Source organism: Oncorhynchus mykiss, chromosome 8, assembly GCF_057628025.1.
Source record: "Oncorhynchus mykiss isolate SJ-2025 chromosome 8, ASM5762802v1, whole genome shotgun sequence".
Taxonomy (NCBI): Eukaryota; Metazoa; Chordata; class Actinopteri; order Salmoniformes; family Salmonidae; genus Oncorhynchus; species Oncorhynchus mykiss.
Window position 1 is genome coordinate 8,747,228 of NC_143029.1, and position 16,374 is coordinate 8,763,601.

The window sequence follows — 16,374 nt, forward strand, 5'->3', positions numbered from 1 at the left end:
TTCCTGCCTATACCTAAGTTCAATCACAAAGGCTGGTCTGCTCCTTTTCTGGTAAATGCAACTGCCATGTTTCTTTCCCAATAGAAAAGGGCAGCTGCCTGATCATTTCCAGTATTTACGTTTTCCGTTGAGCTCATTTTGCTGTTATACCAGGTCATTTACAAATGTAACAGCACAGCATCATGCCACTTGTACTCAAACTATTAATTAGCCAGGTGAATTTGAAGATATATCTGCACAGTATGTTTGCTAACTAACTAACTAACTAACTAACTAACTAACTAACTAACTAACTAACTAACTAACTAGCCAGCCAGTTTAAGACAAAGCAAAGCAACATCTAAGCAAAAGGCAACCTGCTATCCCCGGCACCTGTCGTCATCCCTGGTGCCTGGAAGTTCAACGTTACCATTGAACTCTAAATAAGTAGAGTTGGACACACACTACTAACTAACTAGAGAGAGAGAGCAAGAGAACATCAAAGGATGGGAGAGGCATCAGCTACAGCAGATCCTCTTGCTGAGGGTGATGTAGATCACGTGTTGCTTCCGCAGGTCAAGCCTCATGTCTAAAACATGGGAGAAAATTGGGGACAAAGTCCATTTCGATGCAATTTACAAATTCAATGTTTTACACAATATTGTATCATATTTGATGAGTTACTGACCTGTTCATCCACTACCTTTTATGGTAAATACAAGTGTAACAACGTGCAAATAGTTGAAGAAAACTATAAAGAAAGAAAATAAATAGACAGAGTTTGTATTTACAAAGATGTTCGTTCTTCACTGGTTACCCTTGCCTTGTGGAAACAGGTCACACATATTGATGCTGTGATGGCACACTGCAGTATTTCACCTAATAGATATGGGAGTTTATCAAGATTGGATTTGTTTTCAAATTCTTTGTGAGTTTGTAATCTGTGGGCAGTATGTGTCTCTAATATAGTCATGCTCTCTCTGTCTGTCTCTTTCTCCCTCTCTCTCTGAGATAATATAATATCTCATCAGTTATAATCTAATCTTGCAAGGTTTCTATTTCTGTCAGAGAAAGTTTGTGGTCAGGTGCTCTGTGAAGAGACAGACGGGATGTTTTTGCTCTTTAAAAAAGTTTTAGGTTTACATAAAAAATGTTTCCTTCTTCATTGCCGTATGCGCTTCTATTCCATTCTAATCCACTCATCTACCTTGGCTGAAGAAAACGGTCCCACAACTCAAGCCAGAAAGATATCCTAACATAACCAACCATTTCTTTTTCATTAGGAGGAAACCATTCCAAAGGAAACGGAAGAAAGTCCATTGATGAGCTGCTAGACTACGTTGTTCAGACACTTCAAGACACTTTTCAGACAGTTTACATGCCAACTACCACAGCCGTTGTTGTCATGGAAGGGACCCACAGCACCTTGCGTCTGTACCAAACCATCAGGGAGAGGAGCTCTGTGAGGCCGTTCATCCTCACCCCCACCCCTATCCAAAGGGGCCCCGGATCCTCCCTCCACAAGACCGCCTCTCTTAGGGCTCAACCAATCATTTCCCACCATCCAACGGAGGAGGGGCCAGTTGAGACAGTGCAGTGGGATCAGTCAGGAGAACTTGGGTTTAAAAAACAGAAACAGAGTTTTGTGGAGGACAGCAAGGCGGATGGTTTAGGATCATCATCAGACTCTGAGCTCCACTGGTTGGCTGACCTCCACCTGCTACCTCTCTGTTCGGAGTGTAAGGCCAGGGTCGGGATGGGGAACCAGGGAGGTAAGCTCAGGCACCTGGGCTCAGAGGAGAGCCAAGATGGTTGCTCACCCAGATTACCACCAGACCCCCAGGCGACCAGGAGAAGGAGGACTGGGGGGATGAACGGCACCAGTAGCCTCCAGCACACCCTCACCCGGTCCCCTGGGACCCCACGGACAGCAGGGAGCTCCAAGAGAATGAGGCTGAAGAGGTTGTGGAAGATGAGTGCTCGCCCAGCCGAGGAGACGCTTCAGTGGGGTGCAGTGGAGTCGAGTCCAGCCTATCCTTCTGATGGTGTCTCCAACTCTAATTTCACAGAGAGGAGGAATACAGTCATGAGAGGAGGAGAAAAGGAGAAGTTGGACTCCGTCCAGGGAGGCAGAGAGAGGGAGAAATATTCTAAGAGTCCAACTATGACACAGGAAGCAAAGAGGCCATGCACCGTACCCTCCAGCGCTGTTCTGGATTCCCTCAGGGGGGTTCTACTCTCTGAGAACCACTCTTGTTCTCTGAACAAAGTTCTCCCATTTGAGTACCACTACAGTTCTCTCACGCCCCGAGAAGTTGTAACTCTGAAAGAAGAGTCTGTTCACATTGACTCAGATACGGAGCTCTCCGAGTACGACAACGAATTCTGTAACATCTCTCCCTTCCCATCTAAACCTCAAGAGGTAGAGGATGCCCAGGACAGCACCAGGCAGTCTCCAGAGGGGGGGTCCAACCAGGCCCTGAGCCCCAGCCAGGAGGGAGGCAGAGCAGAGAAGGGGTGGAGGATGGAGATGAAGAGGAAGGAAGCAGCCTGGAGGGTGATGGAGAAGATCGAGGAGGTGGAGGGGATCATACGGAGGGTCAGTCTAACCAGCGCTGACTGGATCAAAGAAGGGAGAGAGGGGAGTGTTTTTGATCTATTTACCTCTACGCCAGATGTGTCTGAAGAGGAGTCAGTGTCCGAGACCAAACCTGAATCCTCTTTCCAGCTCCAGCCAGAGCTCCAAGATTGGGGGACTACTCTGGAAGATTCTCTCCCAGCTGAGGAGATTCATGCCCTGGGTGAGGCGTTGAGCCAGAGCCTGCGGAGAGCCCTGAGGATGGAGGGTCTTGGGGAAGACGAGGACTGGGAGGCAGTGAGGTGTAGAGAAACAACCTGGAACTTCAACTTAGAGCAAACCTCTCCAGAATTGTCATGGGATCCCATCGACCTCTCCAACGGCAACACCATGACCTTTGACCCTATGAGAGAATGGAAGCGTCCCTCCTCGCCCTCTCTCTTGGACAACTCGTCCCTAAGGACCTCCAGTAGTTTTAACAGCATGTCCCCTATGATGTCCCCCATCCTGTCTCCTCTGTCCTCCCTATTGTCCAGCCCCCGGCTCATTCGCCGTCCCCTGCCTCGGTCCCTCTCCCAGCCTGTTGAGGAGATGAGCGAGGGAAGAAGAATGAGAGATGAGGAAGGTCAGAGAGGGACGAAGAACTCGGCACCAGGCCATCTTGTCCTGCAGGGTGGGAGTTGTAATAGAGGTGACAACAGTGACGTTAAGGTCAACAGAGGACAGGTAGGGGACAAAAAGGGAACCAGGAAGCGAGTAGCATGGCTGGATCTGAGGCTGAATGAGCAGAACCAGAATGACGGTCAGAGAAAAGGAGACTCCAGTTGGGCTGAGCCCGGTATTTCCAGTTTGTCCACTGTGCTGTCTTCAGGTGAGTGGTCACCTTATTCAATTCATCATGTCCAAATTATAACAAGAGAAATAAGCTTACAGAAGGGGGAAAAGACACTGCGTAGAAGTAAGACACGTTCTGTTACGTAACTCATATCCAGTGTTTTTGTCTTTGAGGATGTATACTGAACTGCACAGGTTAATTGACCCTTACAAAGTAGAAGTTGTTTCTCTCCGACAGACCAGACCAGACCGACAGACACACAGACAGACAGACAGACACACAGACAGACACACAGACAGGACAGACAGACACACATACAGGACAGACAGGACAGACAGACAGACAGGACAGACAGACAGGACAGATAGATAGGGGTGAATAGGTTCTGACAGTCAGGTTTACACATCGCTTAGTGATCTGCTGTTTCTGCCTCAACCACTCTGCATTCTCTATAGTCAGGTGACTGTTATGGGCCAAGGCTTCTCAGCAGGGCTCTGACACACAAACGTCTCTGACACACACACACACACACACACACACACACACACACACACACACGGATGCTGGGCCTTTTTTACTTTCCAATTTATCACACTCCCTTTTAGGCCGTTAACTCTCATCAACCAGCATGGAGCCATCATTTTCAGAGTACAGGTGTAGGATCCTAATTTGATGCAGGAAATGTTAAACTTGCAGTGTATTTGAGGTTTTAAAAATGCTTCTGAAGTTTGTAATTTCCACTTTGAAATTTCAGACTTGATTTTCCCTTTTTTGTATCAAATTTTAAAAAATCCATTAATTATAATCCACATAATAATTCACATTTCCTGTTGCTGCAGGATTATTTTCCTGTTGTATCAAACTGTCTCAAATTAAGATCCTACATCTGTACCATCAATCCTCTCTACCCATGTTTAGTGTACCAGAAGTGTGTGTGTGTGTGTGTGTGTATTTGTGCGTGTGAGTGCGTGAGTGCGTGTGTTCAAGCATGGGGTCAGTGGGCACCTGACAGCAGCTCTCTCTGGAGGCCATGATAGAATGTGCAGTGAGCAAAGTCAATCCAAGGTTCAGGATTAAAGACTAGTGTTTGTGTGAACAAAAAAAGCTGAGGTATTTTCAAATGGGAAGGAACAGTCAGGAGTGCAATCTAGGGTTAATCAGCATGGTTCAGTGTGGTTGTGCCGGAGCTTCAAGGTCTTATAGGTATAGTTAGGGTTAGGTATAGTTAGGGTTAGGTATAGTTAGGGTTAGGGTTAGGTAGAGTTAGGGTTAGGTATAGTTAGGGTTAGGGTTAGGTATAGTTAGGGTTAGGTATAGTTAGGGTTAGGTGTAGTTAGGTATAGTTAGGGTTAGGTATAGTTAGGTATAGGTATAGTTAGGGTTAGGTATAGTTAGGGTTAGGTGTAGTTAGGTATAGGTATAGTTAGGGTTAGGTATAGTTAGGGTTAGTATAGTTAGGTATAGGTATAGTTAGGGTTAGGGTTAGGTATAGTTAGGGTTAGGTATAGTTAGAGTTAGGTATAGTTAGGTATAGTTAGGGTTAGGTATAGTTAGGTATAGGTATAGTTAGGTATAGGTATAGTTAGGTATAGTTAGGTATAGGTATAGTTAGGTATAGGTATAGTTAGGTATAGTTAGGGTTAGGTATAGTTAGGGTTAGGTATAGTTAGGGTTAGTATAGTTAGGTATAGGTATAGTTAGGGTTAGGGTTAGGTATAGTTAGGGTTAGGTATAGTTAGGGTTAGGTTTAGGTATAGTTAGGGTTAGGTATAGTTAGGGTTAGGTATAGTTAGAGTTAGGTATAGTTAGGTATAGTTAGGGTTAGGTATAGTTAGGTATAGGTATAGTTAGGTATAGGTATAGTTAGGTATAGGTATAGTTAGGGTTAGGTAAAGGTATAGTTAGGGTTAGGGTTAGGTATGGGTTAGGGTTAGGTATAGTTAGGGTTAGGTATAGTTAGGGTTAGGTATAGTTGGATATAGGTATAGTTAGGGTTAGGTATAGTTAGGATTAGGTATAGTTAGGGTTAGGTATAGTTAGGGTTGGTATAGTTAGGGTTAGTATAGTTTGGGTTAGGTATAGTTAGGTATAGGTATAGTTAGGGTTAGGTATAGTTAGGGTTAGGTGTAGTTAGGTATAGGTATAGTTAGGGTTAGGTATAGTTAGGGTTAGGTGTAGTTAGGTATAGGTATAGTTAGGGTTAGGTATAGTTAGGGTTAGGTATAGTTAGGGTTAGGTATAGTTAGAGTTAGGTATAGTTAGGTATAGTTAGGGTTAGGTATAGTTAGGTATAGGTATAGTTAGGTATAGGTATAGTTAGGGTTAGGTATAGCTAGGGTTAGGGTTAGGTATAGTTAGGTATAGGTATAGTTAGGTATAGGTATAGTTAGGTATAGGTATAGTTAGGTATAGGTATAGGTATAGTTAGGTATAGGTATAGTTAGGGTTAGGTATAGCTAGGGTTAGGGTTAGGTATAGTTAGGTATAGGTATAGTTAGGTATAGGTATAGTTAGGTATAGGTATAGTTAGGTATAGGTATAGGTATAGTTAGGTATAGGTATAGTTAGGTATAGGTATAGTTAGGTATAGGTATAGTTAGGTATAGGTATAGTTAGGGTTAGGTTTAGTTAGGTATAGTTAGGTATAGGTATAGTTAGGGTTAGGTATAGTTAGGGTTAGGTATAGCTAGGGTTAGGGTTAGGTATAGTTAGGTATAGGTATAGTTAGGTATAGGTATAGTTATGTATAGGTATAGGTATAGTTAGGTATAGGTATAGTTAGGTATAGGTATAGTTAGGTATAGGTATAGTTAGGTATAGGTATAGTTAGGGTTAGGTAAAGGTATAGTTAGGGTTAGGGTTAGGTATGGGTTAGGGTTAGGTATAGTTAGGGTTAGGTATAGTTAGGGTTAGGTATAGTTGGGTATAGGTATAGTTAGGGTTAGGTATAGTTAGGATTAGGTATAGTTAGGGTTAGGTATAGTTAGGGTTGGTATAGTTAGGGTTAGTATAGTTTGGGTTAGGTATAGTTAGGTATAGGTATAGTTAGGGTTAGGTATAGTTAGGGTTAGGTGTAGTTAGGTATAGGTATAGTTAGGGTTAGGTATAGTTAGGGTTAGGTGTAGTTAGGTATAGGTATAGTTAGGGTTAGGGTTAGGTATAGTTAGGGTTAGGTATAGTTAGGGTTAGGTATAGTTAGAGTTAGGTATAGTTAGGGTTAGGTATAGTTAGGTATAGGTATAGTTAGGTATAGGTATAGTTAGGTATAGGTATAGTTAGGGTTAGGTATAGCTAGGGTTAGGGTTAGGTATAGTTAGGTATAGGTATAGTTAGGTATAGGTATAGTTAGGTATAGGTATAGTTAGGTATAGGTATAGGTATAGTTAGGTATAGGTATAGTTAGGGTTAGGTATAGCTAGGGTTAGGGTTAGGTATAGTTAGGTATAGGTATAGTTAGGTATAGGTATAGTTAGGTATAGGTATAGTTAGGTATAGGTATAGGTATAGTTAGGTATAGGTATAGTTAGGTATAGGTATAGTTAGGTATAGGTATAGTTAGGGTTAGGTTTAGTTAGGTATAGTTAGGTATAGGTATAGTTAGGGTTAGGTATAGTTAGGGTTAGGTATAGCTAGGGTTAGGGTTAGGTATAGTTAGGTATAGGTATAGTTAGGTATAGGTATAGTTATCAAAGGCCAGGTGTCCAATGGTGGTAACAGTAATAAAATGGTCATTACAACCCAAAGTTTGAAATAAACTCCAATGGCGAACGTTTATAAAGGTGGAAGAATTCAGATATGATGTAATTGTTTTAGCGCTATCCCCTGAGTTATTAAAAAAAAACATTGCCGGCATATTGAAGCTAAAATTGGGATCATGTAGACTCTGCTAATGACCATACAAAAACAAAATGGAATGGAGAGAAATGTACAATATGGAGAACTTAGCAAAACAATAAGTGCATTGTGGGCCACCATCTTTATGCAATGGAGTGAATTACAGTTTTTTTGCACAAGAGGTGGTTACTGGTAACGGCATCTTCTGTTCGCGCGTGTGAAAACTAACAGAACCACAGGGCCAAAGTAGCAGCTGTCGATCTACACTGACTATACAAAACATTAAGAACACTTGCTCTTGACCAGGTGAAAGCTATGATCCCTTATTGAGGTCTCTTGTTAAATCCACTTCAATCAGTGCCGATGAAGGGGTGGAGAGGTTAAAGGTTAAAGAAGGATTATTATGCCTTGATACAATTGAGAGATGGATTGTGTGTCATTCAGAGGTGAATGGGAAATACAAAAGACGTAAGTACCATTGTACAGGGTATGGTAGCAGGTAGCAGGTGTCAGGCACACCGGTTTGTGTCAAGAACTGCAAACCTGCTGGTTTTTCCACGCTCAATACTTTCCCGTGTGTATCAAGAATGGTCCACCACCCAAAGAACAACCAGCCAACTTGACACAACCGTGGGAAGCATTAGAGTCAACATGGTTCAGCGTCTCTGTAGAATGCTTTTGACACCCTGTAGAGACGAATTGAGGATGTTATCTCTTTATCTCTCTGTGTCTCTCTTTGCCTCTTTGGCTGGGCGATGCCTATTGAATAACAGCAATGTGCAGACGAGCCGTCTGGTGAATTTGGCTCCCACATGGCCATTGGCCACACCCACACCCACGATGTAGCTGACCAATTAACACAGTGTCCATCACCCTGGTACTCCTGCCAACCAGACGTCTTCATCCAGACAGCCTCACCACCTCTGTTATCTGCCTGGCACATACATACACTATATTTATACAAAAGTATGTGGACACCCCTTCTAATTAGTGGATTCGGCTATTTCAGCCACAACTGTTGCTGACAGGTGTATAAAATCGAGCACACAGTCACGTCATAGGATGCCACCTTTCCAACAGGCCCTGCTAGAGCTGCCCCGATCAACTGTAAGTGCTGTTATTGTGAGGTGGAAATGTCTAGGAGCAACAACGGCTCAGCCGTGAAGTGGTAGACCACACAAGCTCACAGAATGGGATCGCCGAGCGCTGAAGTGCGCAGAACGTAAAAATAGTCTGTCCTCGGTTGCAACACTCACTACCGAGCTCCAAACTGCCTCTGGAAACAACGTCAGCACAAGAACTGTTTGTCAGGAAAAAGGTTTCCATGGCTGAGCAGCTGCACACGAGCCTAAGATCACCATGCACAATGCCAAGCGTCAGCTGGAGTGGTGTAAAGCTCGCTGCCATTAGACTCTGGAGCAGTGGAAACGTGTTCTCTGGAGTGATAAATCACGCTTCACCATCTGGCAGTCCGATGGACCAATCTGGGTTTGGAGAATGCCAGGAGAACACTACCTGCCCCAATGCATAGAGCCAACTGTAAAGTTTGGTGGAGGAGGAATAATGGTCTGGGGCTGTTTTTCCATGGATCGGGCTAGGCCCCTTAGCTCTAGTGAAGGGGATTCGTAATGCTACAGCATACAATGACATTATAGATACTTCTGTGCTTCCAACTTTGTGGCAACAGTTTGGGGAAGGTCCTCTCCAGTTTCAGCATGACAAAGCCCCTGTGCTCAAAACGTGGTCTATACAGAAATGATTGTCGAGAACGGTGTGGAAGAAGTTGTCTGGCCTGCAAAGAGCCCTGACCTCAACCCCATCAAACACCTTTAGGATTAATTGAAACGCCGACTGCAAGCCAGGACTAATCACCCAATATCAGTGCCCGATCTCACTAATGCTCTTGTGGTCCCCACAGCAATGTTACAACATCTAGTGGAAAGCCTTCCCAGAAGAGTGGGATGCCCATAATTTTGGAATGAGATGTTCGATGAGCAGGTGTCCACAAACTTTTGGTCAAGTAGTGTATCGCAGTCATTCACATCTCATTACAGGTTAACATGAAGGACATGAGCTGATTTGACTTGTGATTACAGTTCCATGCTGTTATATGGGCTGGGGCTACCAGTGGGGTAAAGTAAAAAATACTTTAAAGTACTACTGAAGTAGTGTTTTTTGAGTATCTGTACTTCACTACTTATATTTTTGACAACTTTTACTTTTACTTCACTACATTCCGAAAGAAAATCATATAATTTTTACTCCATACATTTTTCCTGACACCCAAAAGTAAATTTGTTATGCTTAGCAGGGGAGGAAAATGGTCCAATTCACGCACTTATCAAGAGAACATCCCTGGTCATCCCTACTGCCTCTGATCTGGAGGACTCACTAAACAGAGAACATCCCTGGTCATCCCTACTGTCTCTGATCTGGTGGACTCACTAAACAGAGAACATCCCTGGTCATCCCTACTGCCTGATCTGGCAGACTCACTAAACAGAGAACATCCCTGGTCATCCCTACTGCCTGATCTGGCAGACTCACTAAACAGAGAACATCCCTGGTCATCCCTACTGTCTCTGATCTGGTGGACTCACTAAACAGAGAACATTCCTGGTCATCCCTACTGCCTGATCTGGCAGACTCACTAAACAGAGAACATCCCTGGTCATCCCTACTGCCTGATCTGGCAGACTCACTAAACAGAGAACATCCCTGGTCATCCCTACTGTCTCTGATCTGGTGGACTCACTAAACAGAGAACATTCCTGGTCATCCCTACTGCCTGATCTGGCAGACTCACTAAACAGAGAACAACCCTGGTCATCCCTACTGCCTGATCTGGCAGACTCACTAAACAGAGAACATCCCTGGTCATCCCTACTGCCTCTGATCTGGAGGACTCACTAAACAGAGAACATCCCTGGTCATCCCTACTGCCTGATCTGGCAGACTCACTAAACAGAGAACATCCCTGGTCATCCCTACTGCCTCTGATCTGGAGGACTCACTAAACAGAGAACATCCCTGGTCATCCCTACTGTCTCTGATCTGGTGGACTCACTAAACAGAGAACATCCCTGGTCATCCCTACTGCCTGATCTGGCAGACTCACTAAACAGAGAACATCCCTGGTCATCCCTACTGCCTGATCTGGCAGACTCACTAAACAGAGAACATCCCTGGTCATCCCTACTGTCTCTGATCTGGTGGACTCACTAAACAGAGAACATCCCTGGTCATCCCTACTGCCTGATCTGGCAGACTCACTAAACAGAGAACAACCCTGGTCATCCCTACTGCCTGATCTGGCAGACTCACTAAACAGAGAACATCCCTGGTCATCCCTACTGCCTCTGATCTGGAGGACGCACTAAACAGAGAACATCCCTGGTCATCCCTACTGCCTGATCTGGCAGACTCACTAAACAGAGAACATCCCTGGTCATCCCTACTGCCTGATCTGGCAGACTCACTAAACAGAGAACATCCCTGGTCATCCCTACTGTCTCTGATCTGGTGGACTCACATAACAGAGAACATCCCTGGTCATCCGTACTGTCTCTGATCTGGTGGACTCACATAACAGAGAACATCCCTGGTCATCCCTACTGTGTCTGATCTGGTGGACTCACATAACAGAGAACATCCCTGGTCATCCCTACTGTCTCTGATCTGGTGGACTCACATAACAGAGAACATCCCTGGTCATCCCTACTGCCTCTGATCTGGAGGACTCACTAAACAGAGAACATCCCTGGTCATCCCTACTGCCTGATCTGGCAGACTCACTAAACAGAGAACATCCCTGGTCATCCCTACTGTCTCTGATCTGGTGGACTCACATAACAGAGAACATCCCTGGTCATCCCTACTGTCTCTGATCTGGCAGACTCACTAAACAGAGAACATCCCTGGTCATCCCTACTGTCTCTGATCTGGCAGACTCACTAAACAGAGAACATCCCTGGTCATCCCTACTGCCTCTGATCTGGTGGACTCACTAAACAGAGAACATCCCTGGTCATCCCTACTGTCTCTGATCTGGCAGACTCACTAAACAGAGAACATCCCTGGTCATCCCTACTGCCTCTGATCTGGAGGACTCACTAAACAGAGAACATCCCTGGTCATCCCTACTGCCTCTGATCTGGAGGACTCACTAAACAGAGAACATCCCTGGTCATCCCTACTGCCTCTGATCTGGTGGACTCACTAAACAGAGAACATCCCTGGTCATCCCTACTGTCTCTGATCTGGCAGACTCACTAAACAGAGAACATCCCTGGTCATCCCTACTGCCTCTGATCTGGAGGACTCACTAAACAGAGAACATCCCTGGTCATCCCTACTGTCGCTGATATGGTGGACTCACTAAACAGAGAACATCCCTGGTCATCCCTACTGCCTGATCTGGCAGATTCGCTAAACACAAATGCTTTATTAGTAAATGATGTGTGCCACTGGCCAACCATTAAAAAAATTTAAAAAATTAAAAAAACATTGGTGTGCGAAATTACATTTACTTTTCATACTTAAGTACATTTAAAACCAAATACCTTTAGACTTCTACTTAAGTAGAATTTTACTGGGTGACTTTCACTTTTACTTGAGTCATTTTCTATTAAGGCATCTTTACTTTTACTCAAGTATGACAATTGAGTAGTTTTTGCACCACTGGGTTGATGTTCAAAAGGTCATGAAGAACTCATGTCATGGCTGAGAATGGCAGCAATTCCACTTCTAATTCTGAAGGTGGCGCCACAGCTTAACTTTTAATACAGAACCATACAGTATTGTGAGTGCTGTAGTGCCCTGGTTACTACGCTCAGTCAGAAATAATTTGTATGAATTATTTTGCATTAGGAAATGCATTAGGAAACTTAGGGAAAGATATGGCCTTACAGAAGGTTGAAGTATTAACTGGTGATGTCAACCTTGGCCAATTAGCATTACTGTAGTAGAACTGGACTTGTTAAGCACATTACACAATACCAACTTCTACCTTGCTTAAGAGGAATGGTTTCTATGATGGGTTTTCCATTCATTCATTGAATTTCAAGACATTTCCTGAATTGACTGAATTTAAAATGAAATGTACCCCAAATATACACTTCTACCAACTCTGATGTTCCGGTTGTCTCTTCTCTTTAGACGAGTCACTGAGGAGACAGGAGGAGATCTGGCAGAGAGACGAGTCCCTGAGGAGACAGGAGGACATCTGGAAGAGAGACGAGTCCCTGAGGAGACAGTCCCTGAGGAGACAGGAGGAGATCTGGCAGAGAGATGAGTCCCTGAAGAGACAGGGGGACATCTGGCAAAGAGACGAGTCACTGGGGAGACAGGAGGAGATCTGGCAGAGAGATGAGTCCCTGGGGAGACAGGAGGAGATCTGGCAGAGAGACGAGTCCCTGAGGAGACAGGAGGACATCTGGCACAGAGAGGTGGAAGAGTCTCTGTCCTACTGCCGGCCTCTCTCCCGCCCCAAACACGTCGACTTCCTCAGGATCACACCTCTGGAAGATGACATCACCAGCGACTCACCTTTCTCCCCACTGCGAGTGAGTGTCAATGATGTGGTAGATATTACCCCTCTTGATTTTTTTTTTAACCTTTATTTAACCAGGCAAGTTAAAGAACAAATTCTTATTTTCAATGACGGCCTAGGAACAGTGGGTTAACTGCCTGTTCAGGGGTAGAACGACAGATTTGTACCTTGTCAGCTCTAACCACTAGGCTACCCTGCCGCCCCACATTGTTTTAGGGACACAGATGCCAAAAGCTAACATATGAAGAAGTTTATTTCCAAAACGCTATATCCACCAATTTTTCACATTTGTGTTTTTTTTTTATCAGAAATGATTGATTAACTCAAAACATATTAACTCTAAGTAGTTATAGACCTATAGGTATATTCCCTCACTTTGGCTGGTGCACATTCTGCATCTGCGATGTTCCATATCGCAAAGCCATATCAAATATCTTGGTTGTAAAATAGTTTCTATTGAGCTGAATATTGACAGTACTTACAGAAAGATGAGATCCTCTTCTCTTAGACAGGGTTCATATGGACGAAGCTTTCAAAGCTGTGTTTTTCCCGCAATTGCGTTTTGAAATGTTTTTCTTTCTTCTCTTGAGCACATTGGGGTAGAGGAGAGTGGCTGGCTCATCCCAGCACCAGGCCCCAGCGAAACAGACAGAGGGGTTGGGCAGACACTTTCATTACAGGAATCATGAAGATAATGCACTTAACTGTTTGACCAAATCATGGTCTTAACTGCCCCAAAAAAAGGAAGGTTTGATTGAGGTGACAATGTGCTCTGACTGTGTTTATAGGCACCCTGTGTGTCAATTTCCAACAGCCAACCCAATCCAAATTGTCCAGCCCATATGGCATTTGCCAGAATTGCCAGATGGCCAATCGGCCCCCCGATCTCATATAAAACATTTTTTTTTTAAATCAGATATTGATATCACAAATGTATGACTTGTATCGTTATTTATTAAAGTTATTTGTTACATTAGACTGTGTAAAACCTATTAGTACTACTTATTTCCCAGAGAGTGTGGCGGACTCTCAGACCATGAGAAACCAAATTCTCTGGTCTGATTAAACCAAGATTTAACATTTTGGCCTGAATGCCAAGCGTCACATCTGGAGCACCATCCCTAAGGTGAAGCATGGTAGTGGCAGTATCATGCTGTGGTGATGTTTTTCAGCAGGAGAGACTGGGAGACTAGTCAGGATCAACGGAAAGATGAATAGAGCAAAATACAGAGAGATCCTTCATGAAAACCTGCTCCATAGCGCTCAGGACCTCAGACTGGGGCGAAGGTTCACATTCCAACAGGACAACGCCCCTAAGCACATAGCCAAGACAATGCAGGAGTGGCTTCGGGACAAGCCTCTGAATGTCCTTGAGTGGCCCAGCCAGAGCCCCGACTTGAACCCGATCGAACATCTCTGGAGAGACCTGAAAATAGCTGTTCAGCGACGCTCCCCATCCAACCTGACAGAGCTTGAGAGGATCTGCAGAGAAGAATGGGTGAAACTCCCCAAATACAGGTGTGCCAAGCTTGTAGCGTCATCCCCAAGAAGACTTGAGGCTGTAAATTTCTAAAACGTTCAAAAAATTTCTAAAAACCTGTTTTTGATTTGTCGTGATGCTGTATTGTGTGTAGATTGATGAGGGGAAATAACAATTGAATCAAATTTTAGAACCTTATTCTATTCATCAATCTACACACAATGCGGCATCACGACAAATCAAAAAACAGGTTTTTAGAATTTTTTTAGGTTAGGCTGTAACGTAACAAAATGTGAATAAAGGGGGGCCTCCCGGGTGGCGCAGTGGTTAAGGGCGCTGTACTGCAGCGCCAGCTCGCGCCCAGGCTCTGTCGTAACCGGCCGCGACCGGGAGGTCCATGGGGCGACGCACAATTGGCCTAGCCCGGGATAGGGAGGGCTTGGTCGGTAGGGGCGTCCTTGTCTCATCGCGCACCAGCGACTCCTGTGGCGGGCTGGGCGCAGTGTACGCTAACCAAGGTGGCCAGGTGCACGGTGTTTCCTCCGGCGCATTGGTGCGGCTGGCTTCCGGGTTGGATGTGCCGAGCCCGTACGGGAGTTGTAGCGATGAGACAAGATAGTAGCTACTACAACAATTGGATACTATGAAATTGGGGAGAAAAAGGGGTCAAATTCAAAAAAATAAAAATAATAATAATGTGAATAAAGGGATGGGATCTGAATACTTTCCTAATGTCTGACATGTCTGTCATTGAACAACCTCATGATTAGATGTTAAACAATAAAATATAACTTTACAACATTTCTAAAAATGAATATTTAGCGTTTTGGAAAGAAACTCTTCGTATGTGGTGAGTGATAGTAACTATTAGTAATGGAAATCCTATTACATCTAAAAGGGATTTATTTCATTAGAATTATTTATGTATTATTTTAGGTGATGTGTGTGAACTAACGAGATCAAATCAAATGTATTTATATAGCCCTTCGTACATCAGCTGATATCTCAAAGTGCTGTACAGAAACCCAGCCTAAAACCCCCAAACAGCAAGCAATGCAGGTGTAGAAGCACGGTGGCTAGGAACAACTCCCTAGAAAGGCCAAAACCTAGGAAGAAACCTAGAGAGGAACCAGGCTATGAGAGATAGAACTCATTAACCGCACCACCGATGAATAGTTGGTGTGTGTGTGTGGATTTCTGCTAGCCACCAGCTATCTTTTCTAGCAGCTACCCAATGACAGGCGCCTGGTCTGACTGTTTAAGCAGGGCGGGGTGTTGTTGGCCTGCTCTATACCGGGCACACCAAGTATCCCAGTTAATCTCTCAATGTCCATGTCTGTTTCTAGAGTAACTAATGATCTTTAAATGCTACGTAATGTGTAGTAGACTACAATGTTTGTTAGGTTTGGAGTTTTGCTGGTTATTAAAACAGCCTGAAAATCTGCACCAAGATTTTAGCAATAGTCAAAGATCTACTAACACACACACACCGTGTGACTCATCAACTTTGAACCATAAAACCTCTTTCCTTCCATTTTAATCCCTTATGACTAAGGTAGCTTAGTGGTTAACAGTGTTGGACCAACAACCAAAAGGTTATTGATACGAATCACAGAGATGATCTGCAATCTGCTAAATGACTAAAATGTCATTTAAAGCCTAATCATCAGCAGTACTGCAGTCTGGGTTAGGCAGCAGCCTTAGAGACTATACTGTAAGTCTCAACCCAAGTTATATACTTGACACTGTATGAATTTGGCCTGTAAATACACCATGTGGCGATAGCATGACAAATCAAACAAGTATGAGAAGTGAAATGTATAGAGTCATGGAAACTAGGTGCTTTTTCCAAGCACAAAGGACAACTATTACATTTTGGACGTTCTTATCCAGAGTGACTTACGTGAGCGATTAGACTGTGTGTGTCTTGCGCAAGTGCACAACATATACATTTTTCACCTTGTCATCTCTGGTGTTCAAACCAGCTCCTTTTCGGGTCGCTGACCCAATGCGCTAACCGCTAGGCTACCTTCCCATTCCTACCATAATATAGGTACCTTGTAATTGATTGTGTCTGTTTCACATAGCTCTAAAACGTTTCTGTTCATAACTCCTTT